Source organism: Aquarana catesbeiana, linkage group LG10, assembly GCF_042186555.1.
Source record: "Aquarana catesbeiana isolate 2022-GZ linkage group LG10, ASM4218655v1, whole genome shotgun sequence".
Lineage (NCBI taxonomy): Eukaryota > Metazoa > Chordata > Amphibia > Anura > Ranidae > Aquarana > Aquarana catesbeiana.
Window position 1 is genome coordinate 209,010,461 of NC_133333.1, and position 19,312 is coordinate 209,029,772.

Consider the following 19,312-nt stretch of genomic DNA (forward strand, 5'->3'; position numbering starts at 1 on the left):
GATGGTGTCAGTGGGAGGAATGATGCCCCAATATTGGTCTTAGTAGGAGAAACAGTGCTCTATCACTGGTGTCACTGGGAGGAATGATGCCCCATCATTGGTCATAGTAGGGGGAATAGTGCCCCATAGATGGTGTCAGTAGGAGGGATAGTGCCCCATAATTGGTCTCAGTAGGGGGAGCAGTGCCTCATAGATGGTGTCAGTGGGAGGAATAGTGCCCCAACATTGGTCTTAGTAGGAGGAATTGTGCCCCATCAATAGTGTCAGTGGGAGGTAATAGTGCCCCAACATTGGTCTTAGTAGGAGGAATTGTGCCCCATCAATAGTGTCAGTGGGAGGTAATAGTGCCCCATCATTGGTCTTCGTAGGAGGAATAGTGCCCCATTGATGGTGTCAGTGGGAGGTAATAGTGCACCATCATTGGTTTTAGTAGGAGGAATTGTGCACCATCAATGGTGTCAGTGGGAGGAATGGTGCCTCATCATTATTGTCAGTTGGAGGAATAGTGTCCTGTGGGCTGAATAGAAGCAAGCAAAGGGCCACATCTGGCCCCGGGCCGCAGTTTGGAAATCATTGGCTTAAAGGGTAAATCCACTTTCATGGGGAAAAAAATTAGCAAAAAAATACATTTATATAGCATATACAATTGCTACACAAGTCATACTGTGAATGAATATTATTAAAAATGACCTTTCCTTTTCAATCTGCAGCTCTGCAAATTTCTGAAAAATGCAATATGGCTACCTGGAGGTGTTCTGTGCACAGATGGAGTACTGAACATATGGCCAGGATATGTCATTTCCTGCTTGTGTGATTAGCTCATTGATTTTCCTAGAAGTCTACACTAAGATACAAGTTAGATTTTGGGCATCCCATGCAACATAAATGTTATTTTTGCTGAGGTAATCCCAGAGGCAAATCACGTCTAAAACCTGCTACACACAATGAGATTATCGGACGAATGACCATCCGTTTTTTGTTGCATGCTAGTCTCATATTGAAAATGGAGAGGTTACTAAAGTTACAAAAATTCTTGTACGACAGAATAAAAATTCAGAAGTGATGCCATGTGTTGTATTGTATTTTCGGATGAAGACTGTACTGATTAACCACTTCAGCTCAGGAAGGTTTTACCCCCTTCCTGACCAGGCCATTTTTTGCGATACGGCACTGCGTTATTTTAACTGACAATTGCGCGGTCGTGTGACGTTGTACCCAAATCAAATTGTCCATTTTTTCCCACAAATAAAGCTTTCTTTTGGTGGTATTTGATCACCGCTGTAGTTTTTATTTTTTGCGTTATAAAGAAAGCAAGAGCGACAATTTAGAAAAAAAAAAAACCACAATGTTTTTTACTTTCTGCTATAAAACATATCCAATAAAAAAAAAATTAAAAAATTTAATTTCTTTATCAGTTTAGCCCAATATGTATTCTTGTATGTATGCATTTTTATTTGTTTATTTATTTTTTACTTTACTGGCTCCCCCGTGGCCAATCAGCGCACGATTGCGCCTCCGGAGGTGCACGCGCGCACGCCCCCCCAGTGGTTATGGCACCAAATCACGTACGTGATTTTGCGCAATGGAGCCGCTCTGCCGCAGTAAATATGCGGTAGGCAACTAGTTAAACGAAAAATTAAACGCGTTTTTACCTTCAGATAATATCAAATGAACTGTGGTTCTCAAAAGCTGTGTACTAACCATCAGATTATCATATGATCGCTTCGAAAGCTGTATTTTTTGTCCAATTTTCTGATCGTGTGTACGGGCCTAACAGGCGGTCCAGGACCCCCCCTCCCCCATGAAAAATTTAAAGTCAGTAGCTACAAATACTGCAGCTGCTGACTTTTAATATTAGGACACTTACCTATCCAGGGAGCCCACAATGTCGGAACCCCAGCCGATCTTCGGATCGGCTGTTGGGTGCAGCCGCCGCCATTCCTGGTAAGGGAACCCTTCCCTACTGCGTATGCGCAAAGCGCGCTGCGCTTTCTAATTGGCCCGGCGGCGGAGGGAGGACGAGGGCCAATTAGAACTTCCAAGAGACGGCGGAAGTGGGGAATGGTACCTATCAAAAACAGGTACCCGGGAGGAGACGGATAAGCAGAAGTTCAATTTTTGAGGGGAACTCAGTTTTAAAGGGATGCAGACCCTGCCACTTTCCTTTATTAGAGCCCTGCAGATGCAGAAGCTGATTGCTAAGTATAAAACTTCTTCCATACAGATGCACGTGGACACACAAACCGCTATTTCTCCAGAATAACAAAAGGTAGGGATCTGCAATAAAGTATGTTACAATCCCTGCAATGTACATAGATCACCCAAAGGGGAATATTTTTTTTTTTCTCAACAAAGGTGAGGTAACTCTTCAAAATACTTCTAAAGCCAAAACCATCCCTACTTGTCCCAGTGATCATGTCCTGGGACAGAAAGTGATGGATTTACAGTTCTCACCAGGACAGGAGTAGAGGGGGTCATCAAATGGGGACATCTGTCCTGCTGGTAGCTGTCCGACATCCCCTCTAAATTGATGCTGAGAAGCTCACAGTGTGCGGTGAAATCAGAGTAAGTAATTCCAGTACAGAGAGGAGCCGGTACAATTGTGCAAGACTGAAGGGGAGGCTGGAGATCAGATTTAATTATTTATTTTATAAGCAAAAAAACAGGATTTAACAGTCTGCAGGTGACTTTTTATGCTCTTCTTGGCTCTGGCCCCACCAGCCGTCCAGCATCCATGAAGTTATTATAGAACTCTGGCAAGCGTGTTACAGCGGTGTGTCCCCGGGGGCTCCCATTGGCTGGCGGGGAGACATCTGCAGAGTGATGTTCTATGCACAGACAGATCCCCGGTGTTGTCGGAGGAGATGTATACATGTGTAACATGTGTGAAATCCATTCCCAACACAGGAAGTCACAGCAAGGGGCCCCCAGGACCTCTCCGGGACCCTGGCTGCTGTCTATCCACTTCTATATCCTCACAATGGACCATCCATGGTCCTGCTGACCTTATCCCCAACCACATTTATTTTACAATTCCTCCGATTACAAACATGGATGAAAAAAAAATAGGATAAATGATCCACGTGCAAAAAACACGCTGGGTGGTCTGACCTGCCTGGGGATAGACAGCTTGAAGGATCACTCCACCAACAACAGACATTCAGTTTTGGTACATGCTGGACACCGAACTTCAGTAAAATAATTCTACTCAAGTATGTATTTTTAAGGTTGAACTAAAGGCAACACTTTTTACATTATTTTGGATAGTGTAAGGGAGGGTTACAACCCTGTCAAGTTTTTTTTTGCCATCTGTGTCCCCATTGAGCAATTTCCCTTCATTTCTTGTCCCATAGCCAAACAGGAAAAGATAACAAATCCTTCCAAAGTGAGGGAAATCTCAGGTTGTCACCAGAACTAGTGTCCCCATTGGAAGATGTTCCCTCTGTTCCTGTTCCAAAGTTTGGGATTAGGTCTCTTCTATTTTCACTTTCGGTGATAATGATCATCAGACATATATAGAGAGGGTAAATCTCCCTAACAGGGGACACAGACAGCAATAAAAAAAAACGATGAGGTTGGCCTTTAACCGCTTATTTTTGGTGGTATTTGATCACCTCTGCTGTTTTTATTTTTTGCGTTATAAACAAAAAAAGAGCCACAATTTTGAAAAAAAAAAAAAAAAAACTATATTTTTAGTAGTTTTATAGTCTGCTACATATTTTTGGTAAAAAAAAAAAAAAAAAAAAATATATCACAATAAGCGTATATTGATTGGTTTGCGCAAAAGTTGTAGCGTTTACAAAATAGGTGAAAGATTTAGGGACTTTTTTTGTTGTTATGTTTTTACTAGTAACGGCGGGAATCACCGCACAGGAACAGGTACAAATAGATTCAGGATCAGAGTCAGGTTCAGGATACAGGGATCAGGGATCAGGTTCAGGATCAGAGCTAACAGGTCAGGGCACAAGGACGACACCAAGGCAAGGTGTGTGTGAGCTTTCCGGGTATTTATTCCATTTCCTGCAATCATGAATCAGTGCCCACCAATCAGTGCCCAGGAGTACATAAGTGAAAGCAATCAGTGCCACCTATCAATGCCCACGAGTGCCACCTATCAATGCCCATCAGTAGTGCCAATCAGTGCCACCTAGAAGTGCTGCCTATCAGTGTCACCAACCAGTGCTGATCAGTGCCCATCACTGCCACCCATCAGTGCCAGCTATAAGTGCCCACCAATGCCAGCTATCAGTGCCCACCAATGCCACCTATTAGTGCCCATGAGTGTCGCCTTATCAATGCCCATCAGTGTCGCCTTATCAATGCCCATCAGTGTAGTCTCAGCGTACATCAATGAAGGAGAAAAATTACCTGTTTGCAAAATTTATTAACAAAATATAAAACGGTTTTGTATTTTTTTTTTTTTTTTTAAATCTGGTCTTTTTGATTTGTTTAACAAACAATAAAAAACCGCAGAGGTGATCAAATACCTCCAAAAGAAAGCTCTATTTGTGGGAAGAAAATGATAAAAATGTCATTTGGGTACAGTGTTATATGACTGCACAATTGTCATTCAAAGAGTGACCGCGCTAAAAGCTGAAAATTGGTCTGGGCAGGAGGGGGGTTTACGTGCCCGTTAAGCAAGTGTTTAAGTAGTAGATATATTATCTTTGAAGAATATGGTTTAGTGTTGCCTGTGAAGTCTCCTAATAGATATAAGAGAGTCATGGGGTGACTCCGCCCATCAGGCTCCGCCTACACATAAAATACCGCATCTGGGTGGACTGAACACCGCTCCCCCTTACTCTGCTCGTCAGCGAAAGGTCAGCATATCAGATTAACAGAGAATGCTGACATTCCCTTGCAACGAGTTTCTTCCTCTTTCCAAATGTTGCCTTTACATATCCTCCGAAACCAAACAAGAGAACATTCAGAATGACACAACCGTCCCATTGTGTCCCTGCACAGCCTGTATGTACAAATATGATAACTAACCCCCTCCATCCCTTTCACAAGGCTGGTAAAAGAATAGCCCAGTGGTGATATTTCAGGGAGCACACAAAGGGTTTCACAATCGTTTTATGACAACAGGCTGAACGTACGTTGTGTCATTGTATGGAGGCAATAAGTGTCACTGCAGGCCAAGAGTCAACGGGGAGTATAGAGGAGCCAGGCAGGAAATCATTCTGATTAACACCTGGGCTATGTGCAGTAAATGTTGTCTTATAGGAGAGAAAAAAGTCAGAATGAACAGGCTGCATGGTATCTGCTGTGTCTTTTCTCTCCATAGACTCACTATATTGCCAAAAGTATTGGGACGCCTGCTGTTACACACACATGACCTTTAATGGCATCCCAGTCTTAGACTGTAGAGTTCAATATTGAGTCGGCCCAACCTTTGCAGCTATAACAGGTTCAACTCTTCTAGGAAGGCTGTCCACAAGGTTTAGGAGTGTGTCTATGGGAATGTTTGATCATTCTTCCAGAAGCGCATTTGTGAGGTCAGGACTGATGTGGATGAGAAGGCCTGGCTCGCAGCCTCCGCTCTAATTCATCCCAGAGGTGTTCTATCGGGTTGAGGCAGGCCAGTCAAGTTCCTCCACCCCAAACTCGCTCATCCATGTCTTTATGGACCTTGCTTTGTGCACTGGTGCGCAATTATGTTGGGACAGGAAGGGGCCATCCCCAAACTGTTCCCACAAAGTTGGGAGCATGAAATTGTCCAAAATGTCTTGGTATGCTGACGCCTTAAGAGTTCCCTTCACTGGAACTAAGGGGCCAAGCCCAACCCCTGAAAAACAACCCCACATCATAATCCCCCCTCCACCAAATGATTTGGACCAGTGCACAAAGCAAGGTCCATAAAGACATGGGTAAGAGAGCTTGGGGTGGATGAACTTGACTGGCCGGCTCTCTGCACAGGCTAGGTACAGCATAGTGATGAGGCCACTGGTACTTTTACCAAATACTATCTGGGTTTGCTAAGGCATTTGGTGCACACAAAGTGGATTTCCTTTGTGGCTATTGAGGAGTATCATCAAAATGAAAGCTTTTGTGCCTGGAGTTCAGCTTTTAGTTTTGGATAAATTAGGGGAGGACTGAAACCCTCCCCATCAAGTTATTTTTTGCTGTCCAAGTCAAGCTGGGAAGACTGTTCTTCACTTCCTACCCCAGAGGCACAACAGGAAGTAAGAGAAAATCTCTCTAAAGTGCATTTAATTCCTATTTTAGAGAGTTGTCCTAGTTCGAGTTGTCCTTATTGGAGGATTTCCCCTAACCTCTTGCTCTGAGGACTCAATTAAAGTGGGAGTAAACTCCCTTGGTTGATTTTTACCTATAGTTACAGTAAATATCTCCTAAATGCTCACCATTTAGGAGATATTTACTTGCAACCGGCGCATGCGCTCTGAAGGAATGGCATAGCCTTGCTGTTCCTTCAGAGTCTTGTGCCATGAATTGTGGCTCCTGCAGGCATGCACGGGAGAGACGTCATTGTGGTTTGTCCAATCAAAAGGCCTGGAGCCCACCAACCCAGAAGGAAGACCGGGTGAAGATGGAAGCCCTGTCAGCGGTGACAGCGTGCTGCTAGGGGGCTTTGTTTTAAGGTAAGTTTCAAATAATGTACTACTATGCGATGCATACTAGCACATTATAACTTTGCCTTACGGGTTTAAAAAAAAAAAAAAAGCTGGCGGTTTACTACCGCTTTAAAGAGTAGGGAGGCAAGGGGAGGGATTGGAGGAGCTGGGCCAGCACAGACCATAATTAGACATGCCAAGAAGAGGAGAACTTGCAATTTTAGGTTGGTGGCGGAGCCTCTTTCAGTAACGAAAAAACACTTGGACTGATGAAACCCAGAATAGTCAGAGAAGTGTCACCGCCGGATTGATGATCACACAAACTTCAGAGCCTTGTAGAACAATATAATATTAACATGCAGCCACCCGGAATAGCGGGGGATCGATTGATATTTTGCTGGTTAACAGGAGCCGTTCCGACTCGTGTACAAATATTCCGCTAAGTATTCACAAGTGGGAGGAAAGCTTTCCTTTATAAATATTTGAACAGCTTCCTGCTGCATTATGTCAGGAATAAAAGGCCTTTATGTCTTGCTCGCGGCGGCGATATTAGAAGAGATGATCTCCTGGACTCCAATTGGAAGGAGGAGACAACGCCTGACAGCGCTGAATGAAGCGATTGTGTTCTCAGATCCTCCGTAGGTCAGGCCAATCAGGCCCAGGGAACCCATTAACCCTTCACAGGACAGCTTCAGATATACATTCACCGATTTTCTTCGATTGCCATTATAATTAGATGGGCTGGCAAAGACAAGCCTATGGCTAGATGGCCGATTTCAATATCAGGGACTCTTCCGGGATGATTATCACTCTGTTGGTGCTACGGCAGGAGGTTGTGAGATCATTCTCAGGGGGAAAAAAAAAATTCCTAAAACGAGTGATAGTGAACAATTAATCTTCTACTCCAAATTACATCTATGGAACTTTAAATTAATCACTTAAAGTGGAAGAAAAGCCTAAAGGCCATACCATAATACAAGCGTTCCCATGTGGCGCGTTTTTGACAGCCCATTTATTTCAATAGACTGAAAAAGTGCGGCAGGCATGATTTTTTTTAAAATCGCCCCACACCAAACCGCATGGTACCGCTTTGGTGGCCGCAAACGTGTGCATTTACTAGATGCGGGGGGGTGTAAATAATTAAGGGCACCCATGTTGTGCATCTACAGACGACAGCATGTTCCCATTCCTGCACCGCAAGTAGTGTGAATGGGCCCTATTACAAAAACTGTTCTAAAATGTTCTCTCCCCCTTCCTTTACCCAACTATCCTGGTAAAGAAATAAAAAAGATCTGTATACTTACCTGCTTTTAATCTGCTCTGGTCTGGTGATGTGATCCTGCAGCTCCTGCTCTCCTGTGTTAGTGAGCAGATGCTGCAGGGGAGAGGAGGGAGCCCTGACAGTGGTTGGTCTATAGAAGCCTGTAGGCGACGTCCCAGCGTCTAGTAAATCCCTTAAACTAGAGCTGAGGAATCACTCTACTGGATTGAAGCAGATTAAAAATAGGTAAGTACACACATCTTTTTTAAACAGGTTAGGCAGGAGGGGGGGGGGGGTATATGTTTCATAGTACTTTGACTTAGACTCCACTCACACTTGAGCGACTCCAAAGTCACACGATTTCGAGTATGATTGAGTGCGACTTTGATCCGCCTTTACACTCTTTGGATCAAAGTTGCATGAAAAAAAAGGCATAGGCACCTTTTATAAAGTCGTTGCTACTTTAAGTCGCACCGATTTGAATGAGTACCATTGAAAAGAATGGGCTGCAACTTCTCATGCGACTTTGATGCCCAATGCTTTTCTGCCTTAGACGAAGTCGTACTGATGAAACGCGTTAGTATGTGACCATACGGCGACCGGAAGCGACGTGTGCGGTTCACAGCCAGGAACTATCAGCGCGGCTGGTGCGGCAGATGGCAGACGTTTTACACCCCTACTGACAATGCACTTTATACCCATTATGCTTTGTAAGTGTGATTTTAAGGGGGTGGTGTGGTTTAATAAATGTTTGAAATGGGATCACGCTATGTGGAGCCTTTTTTTACATGACCGACCACCCATGGAGTGATGTGATGTTCGAGTTAACCCTGCCCATTGGATGACATCTTTTGATTATTAAAGGTGTGAGATTAACTTCTTGTTGGTGAGTTTAAACCCCTAGGGGCGAGTGGCTCACGCGGTGTGGATTTTGGTGTATGGTGCACATCCTGCACACTTACTAGATATCAACTAGGATCTTCACCCACCAACAGAACTTTTCCATCACTAAATGTCATGCTTTATGTTCCTCATATGAGCCACATATGAATGACGGTCACATTCTAAATGATCGACAGGAGCGCTGCTAAAGTATTGGATTCTTTACAAGACTATGCTTTTTGATTAAGACTCTCTACTTTGTGTTTACACTTTGTATGTATTTGTTTTAGCAGCCGCTTACTATACATATGCATTGAAATATACCATTTACATCTGTGTTGCATTTGTTTAAACAAACTTCATTCGCTACTTAGCGCTGAGTGGTGTGAGTAGGCCCTACACTGAGATTACTAATGCTTTTCCTCCACTTTAATGCTGAATTCCAGGTACTCTATGGCTATTTTTGCATAGTTACACTAGTCCAGCTTGGATCAATGTAAGTGTGCGCATGCCATACCTAGCCAATCCCTGTTGAAGCTGAAAATTAGCGCTGCCACAGCGATTGCTGCTGGTTTTTGTGTCCCGTGCTGAGTGGCTGCCCTGCTGTTTCATGGACACAGGAGGTCATCCACTCAGCGTGGGCGCCATGCAGACAACACTTTGCATTCTTCGTAAGGACGTCATAATGATGTCTTCATCTTGTCCAATCAGAGGACAGTTCTTTTGTTGAGGTATCAGTGGAAGAACGCCTCCGGCGGGCCTCATTGTGGATAGACTTAGCTCCCCATCTGGAGGTTGAAGAGAATGGCACACCGACTTAACAAAAAGTCCTTTTATTGAGTAATCCTTGGAGAGTACATGACACACACCACAAGTATACCAGCTGGTACAGAGGTTGACGTGTTTCACACAATTACAACTACTACTCAATGAGTAAGCACAATGTAGTCGTGTGAAACGCGTCGACCTCTGTACCAGCTGGTATACTTGTGGTGTGTGTCATGTACTTTCAAAGGATTACTCAATAAAAGGACTTTTTGATACGTCGTGGTGCAGCCATTCTCTTCAATCCATTTCATATACGGCAGGTGACCCGAGGTGTGCATCCGTGTGAGGAGTCCCACCCACCTAACTTCACCTGGATCTATTCACCTGGAGCAGCAGCTTTTTTTGTTGTTCACTCCTCATCTGGAGGTTATTGAAAAAGATGGCATTAATGTTTGAAACCAGATTCTCACAATGCATGTAAGAAATGGTCTCACCATCTGGGAGTACCAGCCCGGCACTGATGGATAAGCTGCTTTTACATGCCACTGGTGCAAGAGATAAGGGAGAGCGAGGAACGTGTGCTGAGAGGAGGCCAATTTTAGCTACATTTTAAGCTTTGGGTACCATTAAGACCTGCGTGGATTATGCATTATGGTAACGTACACCTTACCAGAATTACTGAAAACGCACAGACTTGAATGGTGCCCAGAGCTTGTGATCCCTCCAAGACTGGGTCAACTCTTTCCACACCTACTCCGCTCCCCTAACACCAGTGCTATAAAAGAGCTCGCCATCCATCAGTGCCAGGCTGGTTCTTTCAGATGGCAGGTCCATTGCTTAGACAGTTCTTTACTCAAAGCACCAACCTGCTGAAGGGTGAACTGTTGGTGTCTGCAGGTTCTCCTCTGGAAGGCTCACATTCTGGTACAGTAAAACCTTGGATTGCACTGTATAATTTGTTCCAGAAACATGCTTGTAATCCAAAGCACTTGTATATCAAAGCAAATTTCCCCATAGGAAATAATGGAAACCCAAATGATTTGTTCCACAACCATTTATTCATAGGTCCTTCAGTTTATAGTCCATTTAAAAAGATTATTGCAATGTGACCATGTATACTGGTCCTTAGGCTTGCTTTGCTGGAATCTAGAAGCCTCAGCCCCCATGTGTATGTTGTACCCTACTCTCTGACCTGTAGCATAGGAAATAATTGTAGGACAATGTCTAGCCTCGTACTTTTGCCTGTACATAGGATAAGGCTGCAGGTAGGGTGTCATGGCTCCTTGGTTTTAAAATGGCATGGGGATGGTTTCTACAATCTGTATACAACAAAGCTTCATGCTGCACTACCTTCTAAGTCTAACTTCTCATACAAGATCTATAAATATTTCCAAACCAGGCATTGCTGCAGTCACATTATACTTTAACCCTAATGAAGTGTGTGAACCCCTGAGACGTGTTGGCTTTCATATTGTTGATCCTTCATTAAAATATCCTTCTGGGCCCTATCATTATTGGTGTAGCTGTATATTGCTATGGTTTACATATCTACAATCTGTATGTCTTCTTACCATGAAAACACCAGGACAGCCTACTATACCCAGTGGCTGGGATTTGAACCTGACAACCCCATTGCTGCCAGGCGGAAGCGCTAATCACTTAGCCACTGTGCTGCCCTTTCATTATACAATTTTCTTGTTCAATTTCCTTTAGATTTACTTTCAACTATGTAGTGCAAGGACCTGCCTGATTGCATACAATCTGAAAGGGTTTAGGTTTAACCTCATATTATATGGTTTTGGTAAATCTAAAGGAAAGTTGTATGAAGTTTAGCCAGCTTTACTGGAGTCTGACCCCTCCACACCACAGTGACAGATGGATTTACATTGGGAAAGTAGAGAGTTTCTTTAGTGTGGCCCAGAACTGCTTTTTTACTGGCAGCAGAAAGCGTTTTCTTAGCCGTGTTGCAGCAGTGAGTGCCGACACAAAGCTCCCAGCATTGAGAATCACATTCCATGTAATCCCAGACTGACAGGCAGCTGGTCATGTGCACCACGCAGAACATCATTTTATGTTTAACAATCATCAGCAGGACAAGAGGAATGGAGTCAGCTGACCTGAAAACCATGACATCACAACCGCCATACATGAACATATAAATGGAGAAGGTGCAAAGTCCTTCCATTAAATGCTATCTCCTGAAATACTCTGCACTGCTGGAGGACTCTGCTCCTTCCTCCATCTCTCCTCTCCTGAAATACTCTGCACTGCTGGAGGACTCTGCTCCTTCCTCCATCTCTCCTCTCCTGAAATACTCTGCACTGCTGGAGGACTCTGCTCCTTCCTCCATCTCTCCTCTCCTGAAATACTCTGCACTGCTGGAGGACTCTGCTCCTTCCTCTATCTCTCCTCTCCTGAAATACTCTGCTCTACTGGAGGACTCTGCTCCTTCCTCTAACTCTCCTGAACTACTCTGCATTGCTGGAGCACTCTGCTCCTTCTACTTCCTCCATCTATCTCTCCTCTCCTGAAATACTCTGCTCTGCTGGAGGACTCTACTCCTTCCTCTATCTCTCCTCCCCTGAAATACTCTGCAATGCAGGAGGACTCTGCTCCTTCCTCTATCTAACTCTCCTCTCCTGAAATACTCTGCATTGCTGGAGGACTCTACTCCTTCCTCTATCTCTCCTCCCCTGAAATACTCTGCTCCTTCCTCTATCTCTCTCCTCTCCTGAAATACCCTGCACTGCTGGAGGACTGTGCTCATTTCTCTATCTAAAGCCGTAACGCGAACGAGCAGAATGTCCGACAGAAAAAGTCCAACGGAAGCTTTTCATCGTCTATTCCGATCATGTGTGTGCCTCATCGGACTTCTTTTTCGAAAATTCTGACGGACCTAGAAATAGAACATGCTCTAAATATTTCTCACGGAACCAATTCCTATCTGGAAATCCGCTCGTCTGTATGCTGTTCCGACGGACCAAAAACGACGCATGCTCTGAAGCAAATACGAGACGGAAGCGATTGGCTACTGACTATGGAACTTCCTTTTTCTAGTCCCGTCCTACGTGTTGTACGTCACCGCGTTCTGGATGGTCGGACTTTGGATTGACCGTGTGTAGGCAAGACCGCTTGAATGGAATTCCGTCGGAGAAACCTTTGGAGTTTATTCCGAAGGCTAAACCGTGTGTACGCAGTGTTACTCTCCTCTCCTGAAATACCCTGCACTGCTGGAGGACTGTGCTCTTTACCTATCTCTCCTCTCCTGAAATACTCTGCACTGCTGGAGGACTCTGTGTATATTAATGACTGTCATTTGCACTGGGCTGTGTTCTACGAAGGCCCCTGTACTCTCTGTGTTAGGAATAGACGGAGGTGAAGAAGTGGGAATGGGGGTGCAGTATAGTACAATGCCCCCAGACTGTGGAGATGGGAAAAGTCGGGTACCCGTTGGGGGGAGGGGAAGGTATGGGATGGTCTCTTTGTAATAAGTCGGAGGGGTGAGGATTGCGGCACATCTCAGCAGATGGAGTTTTGTTTACACCACGAGCGTCTTACAATGAGAGGAAGTAAACACCGCTCCCTTTCTGCAAGATCCAACTTCCCTCCCACCATGTCCCCGCTGACTCTTCATATCCGAGACTATACCCCATCCCAAGACCACCCTGCCCTGTCCTCCAAGAGCATCACCCTCTGCAGACTATCGCTCTCCATCTTTAGTCCACCCTGCCTTGTCCTCCATTCTGCAGACTATCCCTCCTGACCCCAGAAGACCACCCTGGATGGACCTCTAAGGCAAACCCTTCAATGCTGCAGACTATCCCACCCAATAACAGAGAGCGTCTATCCCCATCTTGAAGCCTATCCTACTTCATTCTGCAGACCATTCCCCCCATCCTGCCTGGTCCACTAAGGGGTCTCTTCCATCACGCACACTATCTGTTCCACCTGCCTATCCTGCAGATTACAGGTGCCCATATACGTAGCATATTCCCATGCTCTGCAGACCAATCATCTCCTACAGACTATGTCCCCATTCTACAGACTAATACTCACCATATACCTTAAAATCTCACCATACAACCAATCTACCAAAACTATATAATATGAGGACCTACCTAATCTATCCAATCCATTTGTACTCAATCAGGCAGGCCCTTGTACAACATACCTATTGCTAGATTTAAAGGAGATTATACGATCAGATTGTATAGTGTATGGTGAGCCTCAAGCCTCACACACGGTACTATTGTTGGCCAACCGAGCGTCCGATTTTTGTCTTAAGAGCGTGTGCCAGGATCTTGTCTTACATACTAATGGTACACAATTGTCGTGCAACAAACACGAACGTAGTGATGTACTACGAGGAATTTCAGCTCTTGAGCGCCACCCTTTGGGCACCTTCTGCTAATTTCATGTTTGGTGAACATTGATTCCGAGCATGCGTGTTTGTACTTGTGTGACAGATTTGTGTACCGACCATACGAAAATCAGACAACAGACCGTTGTCCGCCAAAAATTTACTAGCCTGTCATCCAACATTTGTTGGCCGAAAGTTGGACAACAATTGTCAAAAGGAGCGTGCTAACGGTAAGATTTTAGGACAACAGTCTGTCAGACAATCCCCTGCCAACAATCATATCGTGCGTACGAGGCTTTACTCTCCCCTCCTGCAGACCTTGCATCCTCCCTACAAACTATCTCTCACTTCCTACAGGCCAATTCTCCCATTCAGCAGACTATCTTTCCCTGCAGACTATGCTCCCATCTTACAGACTATCCTTTGCATCCTCCAGATTTATACCAGCATCCACAAGACTTAACTCTAGCTTTCTGCAGACTATCTCACCCTTCAGACTATGCCTCCATCCTACACACTATCCTTTGCATCCTGCAGATTATGCCCCCATTCAACAGGCAAAATTTTCAATCCTGCAGACTATCTCTCCCTGCAGTCTATCCCTCCATCCTACACACTCTCCATTCTGCAGATTATCACACCCTCCCTGCAGACTATGCACCCATCCTGCAGACTATCGCTCCATCCTACACACCTTCCCTGCAGACTATGAACCCATCCTGCAGACTATCCCACCATCCTACATACTCTCCATTCTGCAGATTATCACACTCATCCTGCAGACTATACCTCCATCCTACACACTCTCCATTCTGCATATTATCACACCCTACCTGCAGACTATCCCTCCATCCTTCACACCCTCTATTCCGCAAACTAACCCCCCAATCCCCATCCTTCTCATTAGAGAAAGCTCAGCATCTTCCTTCCCCCAACAACACAACAACATCCTGTTTTGCTAATGAAAAACACAATCCTGTCCTATTTTCTGCAGGAATGTGAGCGCCATCCAATTCCACATCTGCCGGAGGCCGCAGATTTCCCCCCACCCCCCCACCCCCCCCCCCGCGCTATGTACGCCTTTGACACTACAGATGTCTGTACAGCAGATTTTTTATTTATTTTTTTTAAAGATTTTTTTCTTTCTAAATTGTGAGATAAAATTTCATTTTTCCGCAGTGAAGAAATTCTACCTTAGGTAAAATCCGACTTTTCGCAGCGCAATCAGTTTTGCCCAGATCACTCTGCTCATCCCCACCCAGCACTGCCTAAAATCCTCATACATTCCGGTCGGTGGGGTTACCTCTGGCACATGTTAGGTCTCGGGAACCTTTGGCAGTCTCATGTTTCAGAAAACAAAATGAACTTGCTCTGCTGTGCTAAAACTTCACCACTCTGATATCAACCAGTTACAAAACTCTAAATCTTTTTATGTGTTCTGCTATCAACTGCCAACCTGCAGCAGCTGGTAGATGAAGTGGGACAGGCCATGTGATCTCGCTGATCAGATGACACCTATTTCCAATGGGGTTTTATACAAGAATTTGAAAATTCAATCTTTGGCCCCTTTCACACATTTGGACCGCTCGTTTCATCAGTTCAGTCCTTTTTTAAAGATTGAACCCCCTTCATGCCCCTCTCGGGATTCCTTTAATGCCTGGCTCCCCCATCATGTGACTGCTGTGACTGTCTCTCACCGTGGTCACATGATCAGAAGCCTATCCCGCTGGCTCTTGATCAGAAGCCTTGACTGAGAACCGTCGGTGACCGATTGGTCAGAGTGCAGTAAGCATACAACCGCAGGCCGCCGTCAGGGCTACTGTTAGAAACCATGGGGCCCCATACAGCCAACCTGATGGGGCCCCTCCCCCAAATAAAACACAGTTTACTCTGCTTCAGTTATGATAGAACACAATAAGTGATTGGTATCGATCACTCATTGTGTTCCTTCAGGAAGGAAAGGGGCTGGTAGACATTTATAGGACCCTTCTCCACTCTCCAACTTTGAAGGATCTTGATGTGTGCTTGCAGCTACCAGCGGGAAGGAGAGGAGGAAAGCCGGCGGGAAGGAGAGGAGGGAAGCTGGTAGTACTGCGGGGGGTGGGGGGCCTGGCCAGCAGGGGAAAATGTATGCTGCACAGGGAGGGTGATCAGTGCGGGGGGGGGGGATTTAGAATTACTGGCATATAGCTCTCTCTCTACAGCGGCTGAAAGCTGATGGTAGGAAAAGGAGAAGAGGCCGGCTTTCAGCTGCATCTATTCCCCTGATATAATCACGTGACGCAACGCGTAGGGCATGCCGGACTGGGAGTGATGTAGGAGACCCTCATACTTGATTTACCAAGGGATTTTTTACTTATATTTGATGTAAGAGTTACTATTTTTAAATAAATTCACTGGGTTTTAATTACTTCACTATGGGAGATTACTTTTTCTCACCCTAACATACGAATAAGCGTGGCGGAATGTGCCTTAAAAAGGGACCATTACCATGCATTACCTGTATATATCTGACAGTTTTAGTAATAAACCCTCCCCCCACCAGTGGTGGTGCTGATTACCCTCCCTGCCCACATCCAATTCACCCTGCTGCCTGGGCCCTGTACAGGAGGACCGGTAGTACCCCCTTATTCATGGCCCGGGCCACCATGGATGCATATGCGAAGTGGTAGAGCATTAAAACACACTATTCCTGCCACTGCTCATATGCATCACGTGGTTGGGAAATGAAAGAACCTACAGGCTTATTTCAAACATGTACACTCAGGAGCTATGGGGCTGTGTGCACTCACAGGGCAGACCTGAGATCAGATCTCTGCACCATGCACACCCTAATGTGTTGTATGGGACCCCAATGTACTACCACAGGGGAATTACTCAATCCCCACTCCCCCTCGTGTGCCTCCAAACAGGAAGTGAAGGGAAATTTCCCCAATGAAACAGAATCCCCCTCCCCCCCAAAAAAACCCTCAATGCAATTTTAACCCTCCTCTTACATGATTCAATACTAAAAATACTTTAATTCACCCAAACTGCTGAAATGTTCCCAGAGAATGTCATCTGTCAGAGTAGTATGCTGGTTCTTGTAGTTCCCCAGTGTCCTCCTAGCACACACTGACCCCTCCCCCCTCCTCCCTGAACCTTCACTAGTTACATATTTACAAAAGTACACCAAGTTATCAGAGAAAGAGGAAGCATTTCTACTTCCTGCCTGATAGAGGAAAAATGTTCCATGGAAGCCAGATTACAAGTAACGGCCGCACGGGGCTCTGCATCCACCCCTCCCCCGTGTCCTCTTATGGCCGCGCTCAGGACGTTTTTACATGAACAACCTGACAGTCTGTGCGCAAAATGGACCCAAAGGAAGCCGACATCTGCATGAATACATTCCTGACATGTCAAAATATACAGTAATTGTATCATTGTTCAGAAACGCTTAACCTTTTATCATCACAAAAAACACCCTCTGAGCTCCAGTCCAGTGACTTTGCCTAGGCTGAGATGATGTCATCATTCTGCTGCAGGCAGGAGGAAGCATTTCCTCAGTCTCCCCTCCCTCTCCATTGATCAGACTATGCATTGTAACTTTGTAGCAAGCGACAAGGTGAGAGGCTATAGCAGGGGCTGGTCTGTGTTAGACATGTTTAAACATAGCCAAGAACTGCACAGATACCAGGATTTATAGGACTGTGTCATTGCTGAGATATCATCTCAGTCCACGAAGTGGATGGTGACCTTCAGTGATGCCTGAACAAAGATGGCTCCATCCTTCTGGAAAGTAAAGCAGATGAATGCATTGTCTGGAGGAGTACTGTGATCTCCATGGCAGGTAATAAATACCTGGAAGTGTCATACCGACCCATTACAGAACATGGATGGATCGAACTCAGACATAATGTTCACAAAAGCCAGCTATACTTTCCTGACTTAAATAGAATATCTTCTAATGTGATTGTTGTATCTTACTTTACCTTGTCATCACCTTCTAAGGCCAGCACTAGGAGCCAATCAGCTTCTTTTGCAGTGCACATGTGCTGTCATTCCAATACAGGAGCTCAGTGACCAGAGTGATGACCTCATTCACCGTGTGTTCTGCTTCAAATGTCTTATGCCCTGTACACACGAGCGGATTTTCCGTCAGAAAAAACTTGGATGGTTTTTCCGACAGAATTCCGCTCAAGCTTGCCTTGCATAAACACGGTCACACAAAAGTTCTCTGAACTTTCGACCGTCAAGAACGCAGTGATGTACAACACTACGACGAGCCGAGAAAATGAAGTTCAATGCTTCCGGAGCATGCATCGAATTGTTTCCGAGCATGCGTAGGAATTTTGCGTGTCGGAATTTGTACAGATAGGAATTTCCGATCGGAACTTTTTCCGACCGAAAAATAGAGAACATGGTCTCAATCTTTTGCTGGCTGGAATTCTGCCAGTAAAAGTCCGATGGAGCATACACACGGTCAGAATTTCTGACCAAAAGCTCCCATCCGACTTTTGCTGGCAGAATTTCTGATCGTGTGTACGGGGCATTAGACCCAGTCTGTCTGGACATGATGGTCACTTGCTGACTTGGCACCATCCACAGGCAGCTTAACTCTTCAATAAGACACAGAGGTTGAATTCAACATAATTTCACTTCAGATAACTGCAGTACAGAGGATGTTTTTTCAGTCTTTTAAAGTGTAAGAAAACAACCATTTTCCTAAGCACTTTCTCTGCAAGGTTTTAACAAAGACTATGGGAACATAGAAGAAATGGGAGGGTCTAGCTACGACTGAACTAACTAGCACTAAACAGGAGAGAAGGACAGCAGGAGAAACTAAAAATCACAAAATGACCACTAGATGTCAGCATACTACTGAACAATAATCTGATGTATTGCAATACAACAGAAAAAATATGTGAGGGGGGGGGGGGCATAACTCCATGGTTCTGCTTTTTGTCAGCAGGTTGGAGGTGGGATGGTGACCAAGCTGACCAATTTCACTGCAGTAATGAACAGAGACTGTATAGCAGGAGTGTTCGGATTACAAGACTGGCTGAACAGAACACAAAACCTTTGTCCGGTCACACTATCCACATCAATGAATTTCAGGTGGATCTGTAGCAGTATCATGCAGTACAGCTTTAACTCCTCAGTTCTAAATACAAAGGGATTGTACAGCACTCCACCCTCCGACAGCGCTATGAGTAACCAGGTAACACGGCTTCGGTATGCAAATAATAGGAAAATCCCGGCCGGGGAGGTTGTTCACATTTCTAGAGCTGCAGACTGACCTGTTTTCAGGTCTCCTCTGAATATCTGGATTCCCATAATTCATAGTCATCTGTCTTCTATCCCCGATCTGTGCTCTGACCCACATACCGCCTCCCCTGGTGATATTTAAAGGACAACTCCGACCTGAATATAAAAATCCATCTCTTCTTTCTAATAGCAGAGAGGTTTAAATATCTAAAAGAAAAC

The 19,312-nt window shown here is 45.0% G+C and overlaps 1 protein-coding gene across 1 annotated transcript in view; it reads right to left on the reverse strand.

Annotated features, from left to right (window-relative positions):
- The window catches only part of UBASH3B (ubiquitin associated and SH3 domain containing B), a 147,426-nt gene that overhangs the window by 83,641 nt on the left and 44,473 nt on the right, over positions 1 to 19,312 (reverse strand). The gene's annotated exons all lie outside the window — the stretch shown is intronic.